This window comes from Python bivittatus, unplaced genomic scaffold, assembly GCF_059951505.1.
Source record: "Python bivittatus isolate LINGU-HERP-01145 unplaced genomic scaffold, Pbiv_v1 ctg000580_np1212, whole genome shotgun sequence".
NCBI classification, from domain to species: domain Eukaryota; kingdom Metazoa; phylum Chordata; class Lepidosauria; order Squamata; family Pythonidae; genus Python; species Python bivittatus.
The window spans coordinates 26,575,050-26,596,982 of record NW_028277087.1 but is presented as its reverse complement, the minus strand read 5'-3'; the positions used below and the strand labels follow the sequence as shown (position 1 = coordinate 26,596,982).

The following is a 21,933-nucleotide window of genomic DNA, read 5'->3' as shown; positions in this document are numbered from 1 at the left end:
CTGGTAATCTGATACAGAAATATTCCATCTGTATCTTCTGCCTGCTCCTGTAGTCTATAATAATCTCCCATAGCAGTCTTACTTTCGTTTCTCTCCTTTTATTCTTACCCAGATACTTTCAGTAGGATTTCTATGCTCTGATTCCTAAATTTCTGTGCAAGGATATTTTTTTCTTTACATACAGTGCAGCATCCTCATGCTTTCTCTTGAGTCTGTTACTTTTAAACTGTAGCCTCCCAGTGTGGGATGCCAATCATGAGTATCATCTCATAAAGTTTTACTGATGCCTATCGCGTTCTGAGCTAGGATCTCTAGTTTCCCTGTTTATTTCCTGTAATCTGTGCACTGGTATAGGTTTTAGTCCCATCTAACCTGCACCACACCCCCACACACCCTCTCTGACCAGCGCCACACCCTTGCACACCCTCCTGGACCCTTGCCACACCCCTTCACACCCTCCCTGACCCGTACCTCTTATGTACCCCCTCAGACTCTCATGCACCCTCCCTGACCCTTGCTGCACCTCTTGCGCACCCCCTCACATCCTTGTGCACCCTCACCAACCCTTGCTTACTCTGACCCATACCATGCCTCTTGCGTATCCCCTTGCCCCCTTCTGACCCTTGCCGTGCCTCCCCATGCCCCCCCCAACTCCCTCCCTCACCTGGCAACAGCCACTTACCTGCCTGCCAGCCTGAGACTTGCAACTTCCTGCTGGCTTCCCCGCTGACTTTGGTTGTGGGAAGCCAGCAGGAAGTTGCCTTGCCTAACGACCATGGGATTCAGTTAACAATGGCAACTGGGACTGCAGGGATTGCTGTTGCTAAGTGATGCAGTTGCACTTTACGACCACATAGCTCAGTGACTGAAATTATGGCCCAAATTGCTGTCATAAGTCAAGGACTACCTGTAAGGACACAAGCGTTCACTTCCAGCAGGTATGGTTTGGTTTCTCTTCAGGCAGAGGGACATATAGAGCACACAGCTTGCAGAATACCTTGAAACTTCCTTAATTCTACATGCTGCTTGGAGCTCCCTCTCACACTTCTGCCAAATTCCCACAAGAAACTTCCTTACTTGCTCCCCTGTTTGCTTGCTCAGTGAGCTTGCTCTCTCAGGAACTGGCTTCCTTATATGGCCCCTAAAACTGTGTCAGCTAGGTTAGCAGCAAGCAGTACTCCACTCATACACAGTGCACAATCAGCAGCCCTCAGAAAATAGCCAGCCAGTAGCAATCAGTCACCAATTGCCTTCCCCTCTCTTCCCTCTCCTCAGTTCAACTCCGTTTTAGAACTCTTCTGTTTTCTCTCCTTGTTTGTTCACTCTGGAATGTAATAATCTTTATGCACTTGATAAAGAATATTCACTGAAACACATAAAGCAAAGACAGTAGGGGCAAGAGAAAAGATATATATTGTCATGTATGCTGCACCACTGAAAGACGTGAAAGATCAGGTTGGGACAGATTATCATGGAGAAAATCTATGTGGTCACTAAGAGTCAACACCAATTTAATGGCACATAATTAATCAATACCGGTGCAGACGTTCATGGTTGGTGTCAATCAAGGGATGATGAGTTTTCAGGCTAAATGGCCATAGTTTGGTTTTTTGGTGTCAAAAGGGTAGATTTTGGTTAAAAGTTAGGACTGTTTCACAGTGAATCAAAATGCTTTGGAAGATTGGTTTATCTATATCAGAGGTGGGCAACATTTTATTGGTTTGGGGACACATAGACATTTTGGGGAAGATTAATGCAGCAGTGTATGGGCAAAAATGTAAAGTAGTTGGGATTATGTTATAGTCAGATTTTTGGGGGCAGCGGAGGATTTTTTATTTTTGCTTTTTAACTTTGGGACTTATTTTAGAGCTTAAGATTGCTGCTAATTTTCAGCAAATTTAATTAGAGGGCACTCAGTTCAGATTAAGTTACCCATCTTTGTTTCAGATGGGTTTCCTGAATTGTACAAGAATTGGGCAAGAAGATGCATATGGGGAGGAGGGGGCTATGTAGATGGAACTGTGAGAAGGAAGTGGAAGAGGAGTACCGTTTAGGTGACAGCTGCCCAGGTATGAGAGCCATGGGAAATAAGTAGCTCAATTAACTCACTGTAAGTCTGGCCGGGATTTATTCTTAACAGCTTTCAAGATTATGTTTTACCCCAGACTATCATTAAATGCCTTTCTGAAATCCATATAGTTTTTGCTTCTTTGGTTTGCCAGCTACATGGGGCTTGACAAAAGGGGACATGGCCACATCGTCCATCAACATCATTATTTCAGGGTTGTTTTTTTTAGTTTTGGAATAATGTGTGCTTATTTTAGGGCGTACGCTGCAGTTTTCATGTGCTTTTTGGCTGAAAATGTTAGAAAAGTGCCGTTGATTTTAAGCAGTTATGATCAAGGGCCTCAGAAAGGAGGCTCAAGGACTTTGTGCACCCTACCCCAGCTTATAAGATCTGCTCCAGTACCATGATTCTGATGTTCAGCAACAGCATCTCTTCCTAGCCATTTTGGAGAAGGTGGATACAATAAAGTATATGGATTCTGTATATGGGTGCTGTATTTGATGATACAGGTAGTCCTTGCTTAATTACCTTAATTGGGACCAGAATTTCCATGGCTAAGTGAAGGGGTCATTAGGCAAAACATCACGTGACTGCACTGCTTAGCGATGGTAATTAGGCAACGACCACACCGTTGTTAGATGAGGACTTCATACCTCTCCTGCCCTGCTGCGCTCACCTCTGCTTCAACTCCTCCCACCCACTTCTCTCCTCCCCCTCCCATCTCTGCCCTTTTGGCCATCTTGCATTCCACTGTCAGCACCTGCCCCTGCCCCCCCAGCTGACCTTCTCCATCTTCCTCCTGCTGCTGCTGACAAGGAGTGCCTGGCCAAGGCAGCAGCTGGCCACTTGCAAGGCCATGCAAAGGATCAGCAGCTGCCTCAGCCAGGTGCACCTCGTCAGCAGCAGGAGGAAGAAGATGGCAAAGGTAAGCAGGGGCCAGCAGGGGTGGTGGAAAGGGCAGAGATGGGGGAGATAGGTGCAGGGAGTTGAAGCACACACTGTGGTCATAAATGCAGGTGGGCTGCCAAGTGCTCAAATTTTGATCATGTGACCGTGAGGGTGCTGCAATGGCCATAACTTCAAGGACCAGTCATAACTACCATTTGTTCAGTGCCTTCCTAACTTTGAATGGCCTCTGAATGAATGATCATTAAGCAAGGATTATCTGTAATTCAATGTTCCTTTTTAGTTTGTAATGCACAATACAAGGGAAATACTACCAGTAATTCAGTATTTCTTTGATTTTTGTCCACCTGCATTAGGATAAATTGTCCTGTGAAATAAAAGAAATCACTCTTGAACATCTGCTTTTTAAAGACTACTAGACAACCCTGTGACCTGTTGGTTCATCCTTTGAGAGAAAGGTAATGCAGTCTGATGTGACCAGAACAAACATTAAATTTTAGGCTGACCATATTTATTTTACCCCAATGCTGGATGGTCCTGTGATCATCTAAGAAGAGTATATATCATAAACAGAAAAATAATTGTGGTGGCAAGCAAACTTCAATAATAAGTCAATATTTACTTATCTAAACAGATAAACAGAATGACCACGGGCAAGCAAAAAAAGCAGTGGGAGCGGGAGCAACTTCCAACTTCCTGCTGGCTTCTCCATTGACTTTGCTTATGGGAAGCTGGCAGGGAGCGTCGGAAATCATGATCACGTCATCATGGGGACACTGCAACTTTGTGAATAAAATTGGCCTGAACTTCATGGAAATTTCAATTCCACAGGAGTAATGGGTCCCAGATTGTTCATGCATTCTTTAAGTTAGCGGATTTTAGATATCTTGATTCAAAAATTGTTGCAGTATAACTTGACGGTAGAAACAGACAAACAGGTAAACACAATGAGAGTTTTAGTAGTATATAGATTGTCTTCCAAGATACAAGCTGTTCCTCAACTGTTATATTATTTCAATAGTTTATTTTTTAATTCATCATTGTTGTGCTTTTATGAGTCAACAGCAAACTGGTCTGCTGCTCTTAAAGCTTAAGATCTTATTACTTTTTGATGAACTGTCCACAACATGGAGAAGCTGAGAGGGCAGTGGGAATGCAAATGTTTTCAAGAGTGGTTTATTTTTCTTTTTTTAATTTATATTTATTGAGGATTTTACATAAAGTAAAAGACAAATCTAAAGAAAAATATAGAAAAGAAAGAAAAAAGGAAGAGGTGCAAGAAAAGAAAGAAAAAGAAAAAAACTAAAGTTATGAAATACAATGAGTTCTGACCTTCTCTTCAACAGCTATTAACAAACCTATCATCTCCCCTCCCTCTGAACTCTGCCAGATGTCTCTTCAACCCCTTCTTTAATTCTCATCTGTTTCAATCATTAAATCCATAAATCATCATTTCACTTTTTTCTTCTTTTAGCAAAAAGTCTATATGATGGGTTTATTTTTCAATGAGCAGCACAGCTTCTAGAATTGAAATCTGAAGAATCCCCTGATAGTTCACTCAGTGTATACCTGAGGAGAAACTTGAGTTTGAAAGCATGAGTTGAAAAACTGCATACTTCGACATTTTCACCTTTTTGAATATATACCAGTGCCTAATAAGAAATTTATATCTTAATGACAAATTAGTATTTCTATTCAAAATTAAATAGTTCATGTACATATATGATTTGCATTTATGGTCTTTTGGAGTTGACCCAGAAGTATAAGAAAAAAGGAAAGAAGAAAGGGAAGCATCAGAGTTATGAAATATAGAAGCAAGAAATACCAGTATCTGAACAAGAGAATAGTTTTAACACTTCTGCAAGCAAGGGTTTAAAAAGCTAAGCAGCTTTAGGTTGTGAACCTGATATGTAACTAAGGAGTAATCACTTTCAAGTGTTTCCAAAGCTCCATCACTGTATCGATTTTTTGCCTTTGGGGCTTGGTTTAATTACTTATGCTTATTAACAGGAAGTTAAAATAAGGTTCACCAGTTTTTCTCCCAGCAGGAGATCCCTGACTTGAAGCTTCCAACCTCGATAATGGGACCAGTTCTCCAACCAACTCCAATCCATTCAAAATGCAGAGTGGGGTCTTGGATGTTGCTTTGCCATTTTCTTTTAATGCATAGCTTTATTCCATACACATTGGAAAATCCCAGTAGAATTATTTCATTTCAATGTACTGCAGAATGCTGATCTTCTCTGTGTATATGGCTTCTTTCCTTTTGCAGTAAAACAGGTAATCTGGCCATATCATGTCTGTAAACTTCTGCTTTAATCAAATGCCTTTAATTGTTTAAAGAGTCAAGATTTATTGCTATGTTTGGAGTGAAGCTTGACTCTCACAGTGTCAGGTTCAATATGTTTTGGCCTTCCTATTACATTTAGAACAAGATGATTTCACAGTTTCTTGCCTAAAATTATACTTCAACCTATCACTTCCTCTTCTCCTTGCTGGGGGAGGGGGAACTCCCTTTTTTCTAACCAACTGATAAAATATTTCATGAAGGGCCTGGCATATCTCTATCCATCAGCATCTCCACCACTTCTAGTTTGGAGTCTGTCCTTTGTTCTCTCCATGTTAATGATGAAGCACTTTTTGTCCATGGTGACCACCCCATTCACTTCCTATCATGGAAGACAACTTTAGCTCACTGGGTAGGAGAGCTATGTATAGTACCTTGAAAAAATATTCTCTTTATCTTTCATAAGTATAAGATCATTTTTTGATTCAGTCATCCTCATTCTTCCAAATTCTGCCTCTGTGTTTCACTTGAGTCAGGTCATTATAGTTCAAAACATAACTAAAGTTTGCAGCATCTCTCTTCAATGATTGTCTAAATGGATAACAGCAACTATTAAGCATTATTATGCATTGGCTAAGAAGCTGTGCCCCCTTCTACTAGGGGGACAGTAGCATCTGCAGCTTTTCTTCAAGGAATCCCTTTACTGGTACTGTGGTGGGCAGCAATAGGGACATAGTCTTCCACCTTCATCCCATGCTACAGACTTGACTTCCACTTTCAGAGAGATGCCATCTTTGAAAGAGCAGTCCTTTCTTTTGTTATTTTATGACAGTCAGACCTTCTTCCAGGTAACTGGTTACTGACCAATATGTGTGAATCACAGAGACTACAGTGAAGATGTGTAACTAGAATTTACACTTTAGGTGTTGATTTGTGAATTTGCCCAACCCACTCTCATATCTCACTTTGTATCAGGTTACTTCACTGTTCCTCCTCATATCTACTGTGTCAGTCTCAGAAACTGAAGAGATTCAGCAAAAACCTTGTCTTGATGCATGCTATGCTATGCTCAAAGGACAGGATTCCCACCAAAGAATTCTCTCATCTCTAGAAGGTTTCCAACAGGCCTCTTCACAGGTGCATAATCCATATGTGTGAATTGTAGAACTTCAACTCACGGTAAATAACTAGTATTTTCATACACCATCATACATATTATGCATATGATCACGAGCAGTCACGTTTAGTATATAAATACTCAACTTGCTATTCCAGAGCTCACAGTATTTTCTGTGTGATTAAAATACACTTATTATCTAGATAGTTTGCAGAGCCCAGTTCAATGGTTTAATGCATGTGATGCACCTTAGATGTGGTGGAATTATAACCAATCAACCAACATGACCATGCAAAATGACATGCAGAAATCCAATAAAGTTGGAGGGGGGGGGCAGGTAAGAATTGTTGATAAATGCTTGGTTTTCATGGCATTAGTTCTGCCCTGAGATACTGTTATCAAAATATGGAACAATGCAGCTTCATTATAATGACTAGGGGTTCTGTCTTCATCAGCCATTTATTGTTTGTCATAACAGTAGAGTTACCTGATCTGGACTGTAAAAATCCAGATGATTACTAGATGGCAGCAAAGAGACAAAAACCTCTAACTTTTTGCTGCCATCTTGCTGGCTGGATTTTTACAACCCAGATTTGGTAGTTACAATAACATCACATTCTATCTTATTCATCCTGTTAGTCTTTTCAGTAAGTAAGCAGTGAGAGATAAATTTTTCAGACTCTGGGCAGCATATAGAGGAATAGAAGCAAAGCAGTATCAGATCAAAACTACAGAATCCCAGTACAATAAAATAAATGAAGCTCTTAGAATATATTGCAGAGTTGTCCCAAATTCCATTGGTCTGAGCCCTACAATGTTCTAAGCTAAGGTTCATAATAGGCAATCTTTGTACAGTAATAGCTTCTGCTTCCTGATTTGAGAAAGCTTGTGGTAGGAATACATCCATGTTATCTTTTTGGGATTTGACTGTAGCCTGGAAAGTCAGGGAAGCTGTGGGTTGCTGGAGAGGAGATTATACAATGAAAGACATTTCTTCCTTTCCTGTGTCTGTGGTGCTGCTTTTCACTGAAGCAGAATTAGTGGTAGAATTGTTTACTATGGGTGGATCTGCAATAATTGTAGACCAATTATTATGTTGCTCAAGTGGAGGTTAAAGGTTGGTCTTTACCATTTCTGTATGTATGTGTACAACCCATCATTCCAGGAAAGATGTGTTCCAGAGAATCTCAGAATCTTCTGTTCTTACACATAATGCTGGTCTACCTGTTCTATGGATAGTTTGGTGGTTTTCTAGATATTAGTCCTCTGAGCAGGAACTGGGATTTTCTAGAACACCATAAACCCATGTGGAAGGATTAACTTCTGGAAGATGTACTCTTGTTCTCCTGTCAGTTTATCAGGTTTAACTGTCTGCCTAGCCAAATAAATAGGCATGTAGCAAAGTCAGAAAGCTTCCTTTGACTATTTCTTAACTAACATAAATGCAAGAATCTCAGCTCCGTGAGAATTCCACTAAATATTTCCTTGTTGAGAGACAAACAAAATTCTCTTCCATCAGATGAATGAGAATGGTTAAAAAAAAAACTGAAGAAAATTTTGATATAATTCATGCTAAAAGAATAAGCTGTGTTTTTCTCTGGTGTGTCTTATATAGATATTTGAAACTCAAGATTGATTTGGAGATATAGCATCTTTCTGCTAGATCAGACTAATGACATATCTGACTGCATGGATTAACCTGCCTCTTGCTTTCTTTTCATGTTTGAGGGCTTTTTTTCAAATGTATATTGTGTTTGAGAATGCTTGTTTAGTCCTTGCTAAATAATTAAGCATCTTCATCATATATCTCTTATATAGGCACAGAGAATATTTCTCCACTGATCAAGTGCTCTCCCTTTCTCCCTGCCCTCAGCTACCGATTCATATGATATTCTGTTCTATTGGATATTATGTTCTTTCTGAAGAACAGATAAGATAAATGTAATAATATGCATTTTTAGAGCTGTTCTTTAAACTGGCTATGTTTAATCCAACTCTTTTAAGGCTGTCCACCTGAACTCCTGGAGTGTGCAGGATGTCTTTTGTGGATGGATTTTTTCCTATTTAATTTAGCTAATCAAGATTGAACATCCGTCAAGTGCCAGTTTCTAATCCCAGTAATGTTTTATGGTGTCAGAGAGCCTCTTCACATTCTTTTTTTAGAAAAGCAAATTCATAGTGATGCTTATTGTTCAACAGCATGACAGGGAAAAGAAAATCCAGGAATTACAGCATTTTTCTTAAATTGTTCTTCACCCTTCTTACAATGCATGCAAGCCAGTTAAGTTCCAATTAAGTTTCTGTAAGCATTTTTAGCTACTTTGGAAGGGAATGTGACATCAAAACTGCTTCTGTGTACCCACCCAGACTTAAATAGCATGTTCAGTGTGAAAATTCAGCATTCTTGTTATTTTTTAAATTTAAATGCTATTTAAAAAATATTAGTAATGTAGAAGTAATATGTAAAAGTAAGTTACAAGGAAACAGAATGAAATCCAAGAAGCAAAGCTGCAATTGTGTTTAATATTTGGTTTTATGTACTGAATTTGACTTGAGCGTTGGTTGGCAGCATAGCTCTGATGAAAATTCCTGTAAATAGTAAACGGTGTTGTGCTGCTAGGTTGTATATTTGGAGTTGGCTGTTCAACACTGAATTGGTGGCAAACTGATCCCTTTTTCCCATTATTGCAACTGATGGTGGGGTAAATTCTTTTCACCACTTGTACATGCTTACCAAGTTGGTATATGCTCCTTATAGTTTTGCCATACTGTAAACAGCTATGTCTATCCGCCTCAAATTCTGGTATACTGAAATTCCTGTAAAATGCTTCTCATGCCATAAGATATATTTAAATAAGTCTCAGTATTTCATCACTTGGGGGCAGAAGAGCAAATCTATGTGTAAAAATTGTAGTAAGTAGTGTTGGTAGTGAAAGTTTTGTGATGGTTCAAGACATACTGCTACTGTTCAGCATTCATCAACCTGACACCCTTTAGCCATGTAAGTCTATAACTCCCATTATTCCCTGTCAACATGGACAGGGAAGGCTAATACCATTGGGCTGCCTTTAAAAGTTCACTCACGCTGATCATCGTCTACTTTGCAACTTCCATATTTCACTATGACTGAATGAAATCATATTAAAATCACTCACATTATTAAGATGTGGTTTTGTTAATTGTGTCTCATATAATATTGTGGCCTGGAGCATATAAAGCATTAAGTCACATCCCAAAACACCATTCTGTGGCTGAGGTGAGATATTGAAACGCAGAGTGTGTCTCACATTTATAGCATTAGATAAATTTTGGGACTGTGTGAACCATTTGAAGGGGCTGTTTGTGGCAATCCTGATGAGAATATCCTCTCTACATGTACATGCATTGCCTGATGAGACAAGGAGGTGAGGCCCTTGATGGCCATATCAAGTCTTTAAGAAGGCACAAGCCTTTTTTGCTTTGAGCAGTAGGTTCAAATGAGTGCACAGCTCATACTAAACTTCCATATACAAGTTTGTAGAATAAGTATTGTCACAGTTACCCCTGTTTTATAGTACCAATACCAGGTAGTGGAGTTCATGCTTTGGAGCAAAGCAGAGTTATAGGCAAGTGTTTGCTTCAAACTGAGGTGTCTAAAATCTAAAAATACAGCAAAAAGCTTGTTTGAAGTAAGTAGTAATAAATTACTGCTTTTTCATTTGTAATTTATCCTGTGGTAATGAATGCTTCTCTGTAAAAGTAAAAATAGTTTTGAAAAAATAGAGAGTAGGCTATAGAGGTTCTACCCTACCCCAATAACTTCTGTTCCAACTTAATATGCAATGCCTATAGGTAAACTCCTTTGATTGTTTCTGTAAAAGCAGTTTACAATAAAGGTAGGTTCCTCAAACTGCTTGCACACTGCCTTGATTTTATAGCCATCAAGGAAGATTGCAGTGCAATGAATGACCATTGGACAGTTTATAAACTGAAATCAGTGGTAACTCTTCCCTTCTGCCCATCTGCAAAGATGAAATAGGAAAGGAACATATGCATTTTAATTTATGAGTCAATAAGGAGCTGCCTTCATTCCATGCACTGGGGTTTTTGTGCTTTGGCTGTTTAGCTAAAAATCTTTAGCAAAATACATTTTTCTGAGTAGTTTAGTATCTGCATGTCAGACAGCTGTGCGTTGGACTTGAATTCAATAAGAAGTTTTCCAATTTTGTACTTTTTCTCAACCCATTTCCTGGACTAGATTTGTTTTTTCCATTGTTTACATGCAAACTATTTGCACATTGAAGAGGTTATTAATAATAACTATGAAATAAAAGTATTTAACACAAGTACTTCCATGTTTGCCAGCTGATATTTTTTTCTCATCTACCTTGGACATAGTTTCACAATTGGCTTTAAGGAGAAGATATAAGCTAAATTCATTCTCACTGATGAAAATAGTATAAACTGAGGCGATTGGATGTGGTTTAGATAGTTACAGGCATGAAATAACTTTTTGGAAGTTCCTCGTCACCATAAAGTAACTATCTTAATAAAAATGGACCATGTAACTGGGATTTCTAGGTAACATATTTGTCTATCATATATTTCATTATTTCTAAGTCAGTTTCTAGCTCTTCCTCAGTTAATGGATGAAAATCCAAGCCAATTCTCAGTGGTCCTCCTTGAGATCTATGAGACAAAGAAAATGGGTTATTATTGGAACATACTTGCAATCTGATATCCTCCAGATACTCTGGTCACCAGACAAACATGACATTGGGCTTAAGTCTTAAGAACATAGGCATTTTGGGTTGGACAGCAGTATAGATTATGTACATTTGTGTTTGAATTAGTTAGAAAAGTTTCTGTGTGTATATTTGCAGATGTGAATCAACTTTTAAAATAGGATGCCTTATTTTAATATATGTTAATTTAACCATTTTATGGCCCTATAATTTTTTTTAAAAGAGGTCTTTGGGCAGTGTGTATATAAAGTCTCCTTTGAATCAAACTTGACTCCTGATGACTTTATGGATAAGTCCAGGCCAAATTTGTGCCTGAAAATAGAACTCCAGTTCTTTATTCTGATACCTCTTTTGTTGATGCACATTTTAAACATTTAGGTTATTTGAAGAACCTAAACATCTTGACTGGCACTAACTAATTAGATGTTGCTGAGACAGTGCCTGTATAGTCTATTTCTATAGCTTCTGCTCTACTGAAATTATTTGCAAAATACAAATTGGTAGATGTCCTCTCAATACTTTTGCTCTAGTGGTTTCACAGTTAGAAACAGCTATTTATGGCTATTCTGAACTTGTTTAACACGTTTGCTTCAGTTGTAACACTGTGACATGCATCTTTCTCATCAGAAAAGACTTTTAAGTGATTCTAATTATATTGCTCATGCAGCTTACAGAGAGCTTCATGTTTGCTTTAAAATTGATTTTAAAATTCAACTTATATACCTAAGAACTATTTAAATATATTCCATTCTAATGTTTTTCTGGCTTTAAAAATCAATCGGCAACCAATATTATTATGGTATGATTTTTGGCTCTGAGGATGGTGTAAGGATTTTATAAATAAAATAAGTGTCTGGGTTCATGATACATTTATATATTTCTTGGAAAATCTTTATTTATAAAGCAGGACAGACATCCACAGCTTGCTTAGGTCAATGCAAGAGACTTTAATTAGTCTAACAGATTTCATTTTCTTTCTTTCACCTGTCATTTCCAGTTGTTCAATATCACCAATGAATACTTGCTTTTAAAAACAATTGATTATGTATCAAGGGAGACATGATGGGAAAAAAACAAGCCTTCCTGAATTTGTGGAACCTATTTCTGGATCCTAGTTCAATTACTGGTTATCTCCTTTTATTTTCATTCATTCATTCATTCATTCATTCATTCATTCATTCATTGCCAAACATGTTATAGAATATCTTATTTATTAGGACATCAAATTATGGCTACCGAGCATAGCATCTATAGCATCTTCTGCTCAGAACTGGACACAATATTTGAGGAGGATTCTGGTGAATGCAAAGTAAATTGAAAATATTATTTCCCATGACTTGAAAGTTATATTTCTGTTGATGCAGTCCAAAATTACAATTGCCATTTTTTTGCAGCCATATTACACTGATGACTAATACCAAGTTTGTAATTAGATTTTCACAAGTAGTTTGGATGGAACATGATGAAACAAGCTGGTCCAGATTGGCAAAGGAGTGACACAAAGCTATAATACTCTCTCCCTATTTATTAAACCCACTTGCTGAATACATATTGAGGAAATCTGGATTGGAAGATGTGCATGGTTTTAAAACTGGAGGAAGATATACCAATAATCTATGCTATTCTGATGATACTTCTCCAAGGGCTAAAAATGCAAATGATCTACAAGCTCTAATAACAAAAGTCAAGGAGCATAGTGAAAAAATGGACTTTCAAAATGTAAATATAAAGAAAACCAAAATAATGACAAGTACAACAACCAGCTTTAGGACTAAGGGTGAAGAGACTGATAGCTTCTGCTTTTTTCAAGGTTGATTATTAACAGTAAAGGAACCAGTAGTCAAGAAGTATGCCTCAGACTAGGACTTGGTAGGATAACATTGAAGGCCTTAGAAAAGATTACAGATGCTGTGAAGTATGTATACCCACATATATCAAAATTATGCAGGCAGTGACTTTCCCTGTGACAAAAGTTGGACTTTGAAGAACCAGGACAGAAAGAGTATTGACATTTTTGAATGTTGGTGTTGGAGAAGACTTTCTGAGCATATCATGAATCGCCTAGAAAAACAAAAACAAAAGGAACATAGAACAAATCAATCAAGAGTTCTCACTTGAACTACAAAAGACCAGGCTCAAATGATCATATTTTGGACACATTATGTGAAGACTCAGCTCCCTTGAGAAGTCTATAAAGCTGAGAAGGGTGGTAGAAAAGAGAAGAAGAGGACAGCTAGTAGCAGGATGTATGGACTCAATATAGTGGTGATGGGTGCACTGTTGCCTGAAGGGCCAGACTGGGGACAGATCATCCTGGAGAAGGTCCATCTGTGGTAAGAGATGACACTAAATTGATGGGACATAATCAATTTCACAAGTACTGTTGCCAAGCTAGACATCCCTCTTATGCCTATGCACCTCCTGTGCTTATACTTCCTATTTCTTAAGTGAAGAACTTTGCATTTATCTTTGATCAATTTCATTGTTATTTTTTAGCCCTTTTCTCTAACTTATCAAAATAATCATAGAGAAAAGCCACATGGTGTTTAAGAGATCACACTGACTTGATGGCACATAATCAATATAAAAATAAATATGAATGTGATATCATCTACAATGTTGATAAATATTTCTTTACCCTTATCATCCTAGTGGGCAGGATTTATAATTGGATTGCTGACCAGGGGAGCCTCAAAATTGACAGTGCATCTTCTGGAAAACAACCACCCTTTTACAGATAAATTATACTAAAGTTATGGCCAGACTGAGAGCTGCTTTTGATGAACTGGGTAGACAAGGAATAACTTATCATAAGATTGAACAGCTGTGACAAGGTAAGCACAGAATATAAGTGTAGAGTTCCATTGGATTGAGGCTGTGTATACATTTTATAAATAAGTGACACGCAGCGTCTGGTCCAGGATGTGAGATGGAATGAGATGACATAGATTGACTGGTTTAAAAGAGCCTACAGGATGATCAAATTGGACAGAGCACTCCAAAACCTTTAGAAGCATTCCTTCAGTCAAAGGTCAACAAACTCAGCTCAGCCACTAGGACATGTGAACAGTTCACACAATGAACTTGCTAATCACCCCCAGCAGCCCCTCCTTAACAATTCAATAGAAGAAAAAAAAACCCTGCCTAATCCCCAGGAAGATACACACAGATGCTGACACCAAAACAAGCAGCCACTCAGTAACCCAACCCCCCCCATACACCCCCAATCCTCCCCTTCCCCCCCCCAGATCTCTATAAATACCCACAAAAGGGTCACATCACCCTGGGCACAGAGAGAACTGCTCCTGTCTGTGCTCCTGCACTCTGAAGATGCCGGCCACAGGTGCTGGCGAAACGTTAGGAAACAAAACTTCAAGACCACGGCCACACAGCCCGGAAGACCCACACCAGCCATCGTATGCTGGCCGTGAAAGCCTTCGACAATACATTCCTTCAGGGCTGCAAGAATTGTGACACATTATGGATGGGAAAGAGAGAGAGTTTCTTTGATTATCCCCACCATTTCCCTCCATCTGTTTATCAGACGTCAAATGATGTAGCAGGGAGCCAGCAGAATCTTACTGTTGGCTGCAGAAAAGCAGTGCCAACACATGCATGGTCTTTGTTTATATTGTGGGACTTTGGGATATTTTGTACTAGATTGCTAACTTTTCCTGCTCTGAATCAGCTGTGAAATCCTGCATCAAGCCTAGATGCCCTATGCTTGGCTCTTTGGTGAAAGAACACAACCTCCACTCCAGGAGTTTGGAGGGAGAAACATCTGACAATTACAGGGGGCTCAGACATATAGTGTACAGCATCAACACTTACCTGCTATTCTTTGCACTGAAACTGACTCTTTAATAAATTATCAGGCCCTGAAAGATTCTGGAGCCACAAACAATTTTGGAGACTTCGCAGTTGCTCACAGATATGCTCAGACACTGCCCACTGATGAAGATAGACAACATTGGTTGCAGAATCTTCCATTCATTCTAAATATACAGGATGTCATCATCTCACCATTTTTGACCATCATGAAATCTTGTAATTCTATTTCACTTCTTGTTGCATGTATCCATAGCATTGGAGATGGACTGACTTCAGATCTATAACCCACATATTCATTGGGACCAAGAAAATATCACATTTGACTTCACTGCTTGTGGGAACTAAAATCTCTTCCTGTTCTCCTCATGAATCAGCAGAACATTATTCCTGTTTTAGCAGCCAAATATTCTGATTATGTATTGTTGAAGGCTTTCACAGCCGGCATACGATGGCTGGTGTGGGTCTTCCGGGCTGTGTGGCCGTGGTCTTGAAGTCTTGTTTCCTAACGTTTCGCCAGCACCTGTGACCAGCATCTTCAGAGTGCAGGAGCACAGACAGAAGCAATTCTCTCTGTGCCCAGGGTGAAGTGACCCTTCTGTGGGTATTTATAGAGATCGGGGGGGGGGGTGTGTGGTGTGGTGGGGGTTGGGTTACTGAGTGGCTGCTTGTTTTGGAGTCAGCATCTGTGTGTATTTTCCTGGGGATTAGGCAGGGTTTTTTCTTCTACTGAATTGTTAACGAGGGGCTGCTGGGGGTGATTAGCAAGTTCATTGTGTGAACTGTTCACATGTCCTGGTGGTTGAGCTGAGTTCGTTGACCTTTTGCAGGCTGTATTTTTCAGGATTGGTAGCCAGGTTTTGTTGATTTTTAGACTCTCCTCTTTTTTATTGAAACTGTGCTGGTGTTTGTGAATCTCAATGGCTTCCCGGTATAGCCTGGTATAGTGGCTGTTGGTGTTGTCCAGTATCTCTGTGTTTTCAAATAGGATTTTGTGTCCAGTGTGCTTGAGAGCATGTTCAGCTACTGCAGATTTTTCTGGTTGCTGTAGTCTGCAGTGTCTTTCGTGTTCTTTTATCCTGGTATGGATGCTGCGTTTTGTGGTCCCGATGTATACTTGTCCACAACTGCATGGTATGCAGTATACTCCTGCAGCGGTGAGGGGATCCCGTGAGGGTATACTCCCGTGAGTATACCGCATACCATGCAGTTGTGGACAAGTATACATCGGGACCACAAAACGCAGCATCCATACCAGGATAAAAGAACACGAAAGACACTGCAGACTACAGCAACCAGAAAAATCTGCAGTAGCTGAACATGCTCTCAAGCACACTGGACACAAAATCCTATTTGAAAACACAGAGATACTGGACAACACCAACAGCCACTATACCAGGCTATACCGGGAAGCCATTGAGATTCACAAACACCAGCACAGTTTCAATAAAAAAGAGGAGAGTCTAAAAATCAACAAAACCTGGCTACCAATCCTGAAAAATACAGCCTGCAAAAGGTCAACGAACTCAGCTCAACCACCAGGACATGTGAACAGTTCACACAATGAACTTGCTAATCACCCCCAGCAGCCCCTCGTTAACAATTCAGTAGAAGAAAAAACCCTGCCTAATCCCCAGGAAAATACACACAGATGCTGACTCCAAAACAAGCAGCCACTCAGTAACCCAACCCCCCCCCACCCCCCACCCCCCGATCTCTATAAATACCCACAGAAGGGTCACTTCACCCTGGGCACAGAGAGAACTGCTCCTGTCTGTGCTCCTGCACTCTGAAGATGCCGGTCACAGGTGCTGGCGAAATGTTAGGAAACAAGACTTCAAGACCACGGCCACACAGCCCGGAAGACCCACACCAGCCATTCTGATTATGTTTTGCTATGTTTTGTTATGTTTTAAATCTTATGATTATTTTATCAACTTGGTTCTAGAAGCTTGAATCCCTGCTAATTGCCCTATCCCATGTCCTCAGAAGCACTGACCTGTTTAAAGGAATTTATTGATAATAATTTGCAGAAGAGGTTTACCCATTGCCAGCACACCAACATTGTTTGTTGAAAAGAAAGATGGTTCTCTGAGAATGAGCCATGAATTCAGAATTCAGACTCTGGAACTGTTAGGTATTACTATCTTTTCTCTCATTTCTGAACTTTTGGAATGGCTACACAAGACACAATATTTTTACCAAATTTTACCAAGTTGGATTTCAGGAGAGCTTACAACCTGATTTGCATAAAGGAAATACACAAATACCTAACTGCTTTTGACACAAATTAGTATGCTGTTTTGTCCTATGGTTTAGTGAATGCTCTTTAGTCATGAGGAGATTTATGAATAATATATTCTATGTTGGAGTTCTATTTCATTCTGTATTTGGATGACAGTGATTTATTCCAAAGAGTCAGCTACCTACGCTGATTAGGTCAAGACTTTACTTGAATGGCTTTGCCAGTGCAACTTGTTTACTAAGCTTGAGAAAACTCCTTTTGATTTGTGTCTAGAATTATTTAGAGTACCATAACTCTTTTGAGGGCATCCAGATGGGTACTGCCAAAGTAGACTCTATTCTTTTTTGTCACTCCTCAAGAAATGTTAAGGAAGTGCAGAGGCTTTTGGTCTTGAAACTGTTATTCCTAACAGATTTTGTGGCTCACCTGAGAAGTTTAACCCAACTTACTAAAAGGGGGCCCCTGTTCAAGATGCACCTCTGGCTTTTCTATCACTAATACATACTTTTTACCTTCCAGCCCCTTCTCCATCCAGATCTCATTCACCCATCCATTATTCAAATAAATGCTTCTGATTATGCTTTGTGTATTTTTTAGCATACCTTAACCACCAAACTAGTTGGTCTGTTGCATCCTGTCCCTACAGGTCCTACAATTTCCTTGGATTTTATTACAAACCTGACAAGGATCTGAATGTTACATGATTGTCCAAGAAACCAGATGCCAAATTTACTGGTCCCTACCCAGGCTCTACCCATTTGCCCTTCTCCTGCAACTCTGGATATAATGAAAATACATTGGGTTTTCCAATGTTCCCTTTTGGTCCTTGATCACCTTCTGTGCTCCTTAGGTTCTATCCCACCTTCCCCTCCAGTCTCAGTTGTGGGGTACAAGGGGAAGAATTTGAGGTAGAACATATTTTGAATTCTGAGTGCAGAAGGGGAAAACTGGAATATCTGATTAACTATTCAAATGCAGACAGATCCTGGGAATGTCCATTTGGCAGTTCCATTTGTAATACTTGCCCAAACCCAAGCCTCTAAACAGGCCATTCAAACTGCTTAAAGGACTTACCAGTTCTTCAGGTTCTGTGGGGGAGGGAACCAGATTTGGACAACAGGGTCTGCTTCCTACAAGGACCCTGATTCATCTCAGCCTGGGCAAAGTGAGAGATAATGACTAACATTTTCCTTGAAATAAGCATTTCCCTTTCTAACTCTGATCCTAAGGATAGGCAATTTCCTATCTCCAGTTTGCTCCAGAAACTGTGGAAATTAATTCTTTTCTGGGGAGAGTGTTTGACCAGAAGTTTATGGTGTCAGAACTTCCATGCCTCCTGTTTCCTGTCTGGAAGAGATGGAGATTCCTCCCTCTGACATTTTGGGGCCAACGTGGAGAGAAGGGAGTAGAGATTCCTTTTTCTCTAGGTACCCTCCAACGGGAAGAGAAGGGAGGGTTAGTCCTTCAGTCTTCAGACAGGTAAAGAGATTCAATGAAGAACCACAGATCCTTTCTGAATTGGCTATCTGAGGGGGTGGGTGAGGGTGGAAGCACCAGGCTTCTGCAGGAATGAGGGAAGGGATGTCTTGAAAAGGAAGTAGTGTGAGAACACGTTCTCATAAGACTACCAGCAAATAGCCTAATACCAGATATAGGATTTGCATACATATCAGTCAGTGGAATTCTTTTGTAATAATTTAATTAACTTTGCTATTTATCAGAGCTTTTGTATTCTTGGAAGCCTTGTTTCTGCAGTTTCTTATCTAGCTACCCAAGAGAAGTCTCATACCTCCTTTTTTTTTTTTTAAAGGAACTCACATCCTTCTTGAGTTCTTTTTCTGATTAGCTTCTCCTGCCAAAGGAGTTTATTTATAATTGGTCTACTTATTGATCCTACTTACAATTGAGCCTTCTAGTTTTATGATTATTCTTCATAAAATAATAAGAAATAACATGGCTTATAAACTTCATGACCTTTGTTGTCTATACATGAATGCGTAGAATATGGGGAATAAACAAGGTGAGTTTGACTTTTTGATACAGGAAGGCAAATATTAATTAATCCTCAATTTAATAATGGTGATAATACATTTATAAATTCAAATTATTAGAAACAATAGAAAGTAGTTTTAATGTGTTTATATTTTTATATCTTTATAAATATATACATTATTTATATCTGCTCACAAGTCTAAGAGAATGAACCTGGAAATACTGTAGAGTATCTGGATTAAAATAAGTGGAGGAACAAATTAAAAAACAGGTGATCCTCAGTTAACAACCACTTGTTCAGTAACTGTTCAAACATGCAACGGCACTGAACGAGTGGTACTTAAGACTTGGCCTCAGAGTTCTGGCCTCACAGCATTCCTGCGGTCATGTGATTGTATGGTGATTCGCTTAACGATGGCAACTGGGAGTGTCAGAATTGCCATCGCTAAGCAGCGTGGTCATGTGACGTTGTATTTTACGACTATCACTTATCAATGGCAGTTCCAGTCCCAATTCCTATCTTTAACTGAGGACTACCTATAACATTGTTGGTGTCTTATATTGTCCACTCAGTCCAAATATAGTGGATTAAACTTTCCAAAAGCAAACTGCAGATCCCCAGTGATGGGGACTTTAATAACTGTTGGGAGACAAACTGCCAAGCATAGTTCTTCCAAGAACAGCTGACCATTTTATCCTTCAGAGGAGTGTGAAAAGACACAAGACACTCAGCTATCCTTGACGTGGTGTTTTGTTTAATTTTTAATTGTGGTTTTAGTATAGTTGCACAATTTATATTGTTTATGTTGTTGTTTTAATTGTGAGCCACCCAGAGTCACACTTGTGAGATGGGCAGCTATACAAATGTGATAGATAAATAAATAAATAAATAAATAAATAAATAAATAAATAAATAAATAAATAGGAAGACTTAGTAGAAATACCATAAATTTTAGGGAAAAGTGATCATGTAACACTAGAGTTCTTTATTTTAAAGGGAAAAAAAAGTGTAACCAAAAACGTACCTTGGATTTAAAAACAAATGTTAATAAGTAGGATCCCATAGCAGAAGACCACCTGAGCCAGCTCAGCTTCCAGGTTCTTGAACTTCCTAGATTTTTAAGTCCATGATTTGTACCTGTTTTTGCAAAACTAGTTGTCTCCACATGTTTTAGCATGAAGGGATAGTAACTACTGGACGTGATAAATCTTGGGAATTCTGTTGCATCCCTGATCCTTGCATATGACAAACAACACTTAATGAGATGACAGGTTCTGCTCTGCGTATATTTATTTCATTTCCTCATGGTAGTGAGTCATCATCTATCAGAACTCTTTGCGTCCTTGCGGTGCTTACATTGCAATCCTAGGAGCTGAAACAGTCTTTATCTTAAGGAAAATTGCAAAAGTTCTTTATTGCATAAGAGGGATGGAAACAGAGAATTAAGATGAATAGTTGAGTATAGAGGTGAGCAGCTACCAGCACAGCAACTCCTAGTGGAGAAATATGAAATGCAGATTTCAAGGTAAGTTTCTTAAGCAATAAGAAATTAAGCAACAAAATGGATGTTTTCTGAAGTTATGATGTAGAAAAAGCTGTATTGGAGAATACTATCCTATAGCTGTATTGTCTAAGAGCGCTTCCATATTTTTCACTCTGTATACTAAATACTTCATTTTCAGAAGCTGCAGTATTGTAGATTTCATAAGATCAGTTGGATGTGCTCTTTAATATAAATTATTTCCTGTAATCAGTAGGTTTCTTATATAACCCCTGAAGATGGATACATCATTTTTCTAATACAATTATATTCCGAATTCAAACATAATGTTGTCTTGCTCATTCAAAGTTATTCCCTTTCTCTAAAATATAACTTGACTTTATATTTAAGATTTTCTCTTTTTTTATATGCATCTGAAATTAGTAAATAATCATGTAACTAAAGAAAATACTATTTCATCATGGAAAAATTAAAAATATCTCCTGCAAAATGCATGTTTGTTTTGTGTCCTTTAATCTGCCTTTGAACTACCAAAACTAATTTCTTATTGCAAATAACCAGCGAGGCTACCAAGATTGGGCAATAGCTGTTTATCTCACATTCCTTCCTATTTTGCATTTATTTTTTCAGAGTAAAAGGGGGGAAATGTATATCTTTGGCCAGAAATATCTGCTGACCTGTGACTGTGGACAGATTTGTGTGGTTTCTACTCATTAAAGAGTCTTATGACAAAATACTTACTTCTGCAGTTGAAAGTAATAGTAACAGTAGACGTAATTATGATAGAATGTCAGGGTTTAGAAGCAGAAATGTCCATGTATTCATCATACAAATTTCTCTATATTTTTCATGCTTGCATTCAAATCTGTGTAAAAAAAAAAGAATGCCACTGGTTTAGAACATGTATAATTATAAATTTGCATGGCAGTAGTTCATCTTATAAATATTTCTGGGTTTTTTTTTTCCTATGCTTGGATGCAAATCTGTGGAAAGAATACCACTAGTTTGGAAGAGTGATAATTGAAATGTACATGTAATGTCACAAATACTGAAAGCCAAATAAAAATGAAAACAGGATTAAGATGGGAAAATAAGTTTTAAAAGACATCTGCTGGATTTCTAGTAGTCTAAGCAATATGAAAAATAACTCTTAGGGGAGTAAAAGAGACACACTTAATGATTGTGGGGAAGAGAACCGTCTGATTATGTATTCACCAGATATTTTTAATTCTGTAGGATTCTGTAGGTATCTATATTTTGGATA

At 38.7% G+C, this 21,933-nt stretch overlaps 1 protein-coding gene and 1 long non-coding RNA gene across 11 annotated transcripts in view; one reads left to right on the top strand and one right to left on the bottom strand.

Annotated features, from left to right (window-relative positions):
- Nucleotides 1–21,933, top strand: part of TRAF3 (TNF receptor associated factor 3) — an 80,329-nt gene that overhangs the window by 21,174 nt on the left and 37,222 nt on the right. For 3 of the 8 annotated variants that reach the window (XM_088149803.1, XM_088149804.1, XM_088149802.1), the window contains one exon: nucleotides 3,331–3,432. The exons of the other annotated variants lie outside the window; for them this stretch is intronic. The gene's annotated coding sequence lies outside the window, so the exon portion shown is untranslated. The remainder of the gene's footprint in view (nucleotides 1–3,330; nucleotides 3,433–21,933) is intronic. 8 annotated transcript variants of the gene reach the window in all.
- LOC112540923 (uncharacterized) overlaps nucleotides 20,098–21,933 on the bottom strand; it is a 44,636-nt gene continuing 42,800 nt past the window's right edge. For all 3 annotated transcript variants that reach the window (XR_003084958.2, XR_003084959.2, XR_003084957.2), the window contains 2 exons: nucleotides 21,411–21,534; nucleotides 20,098–20,661 (listed from right to left, as the gene is read on the bottom strand). This is a non-coding gene — a long non-coding RNA (uncharacterized LOC112540923). The remainder of the gene's footprint in view (nucleotides 20,662–21,410; nucleotides 21,535–21,933) is intronic.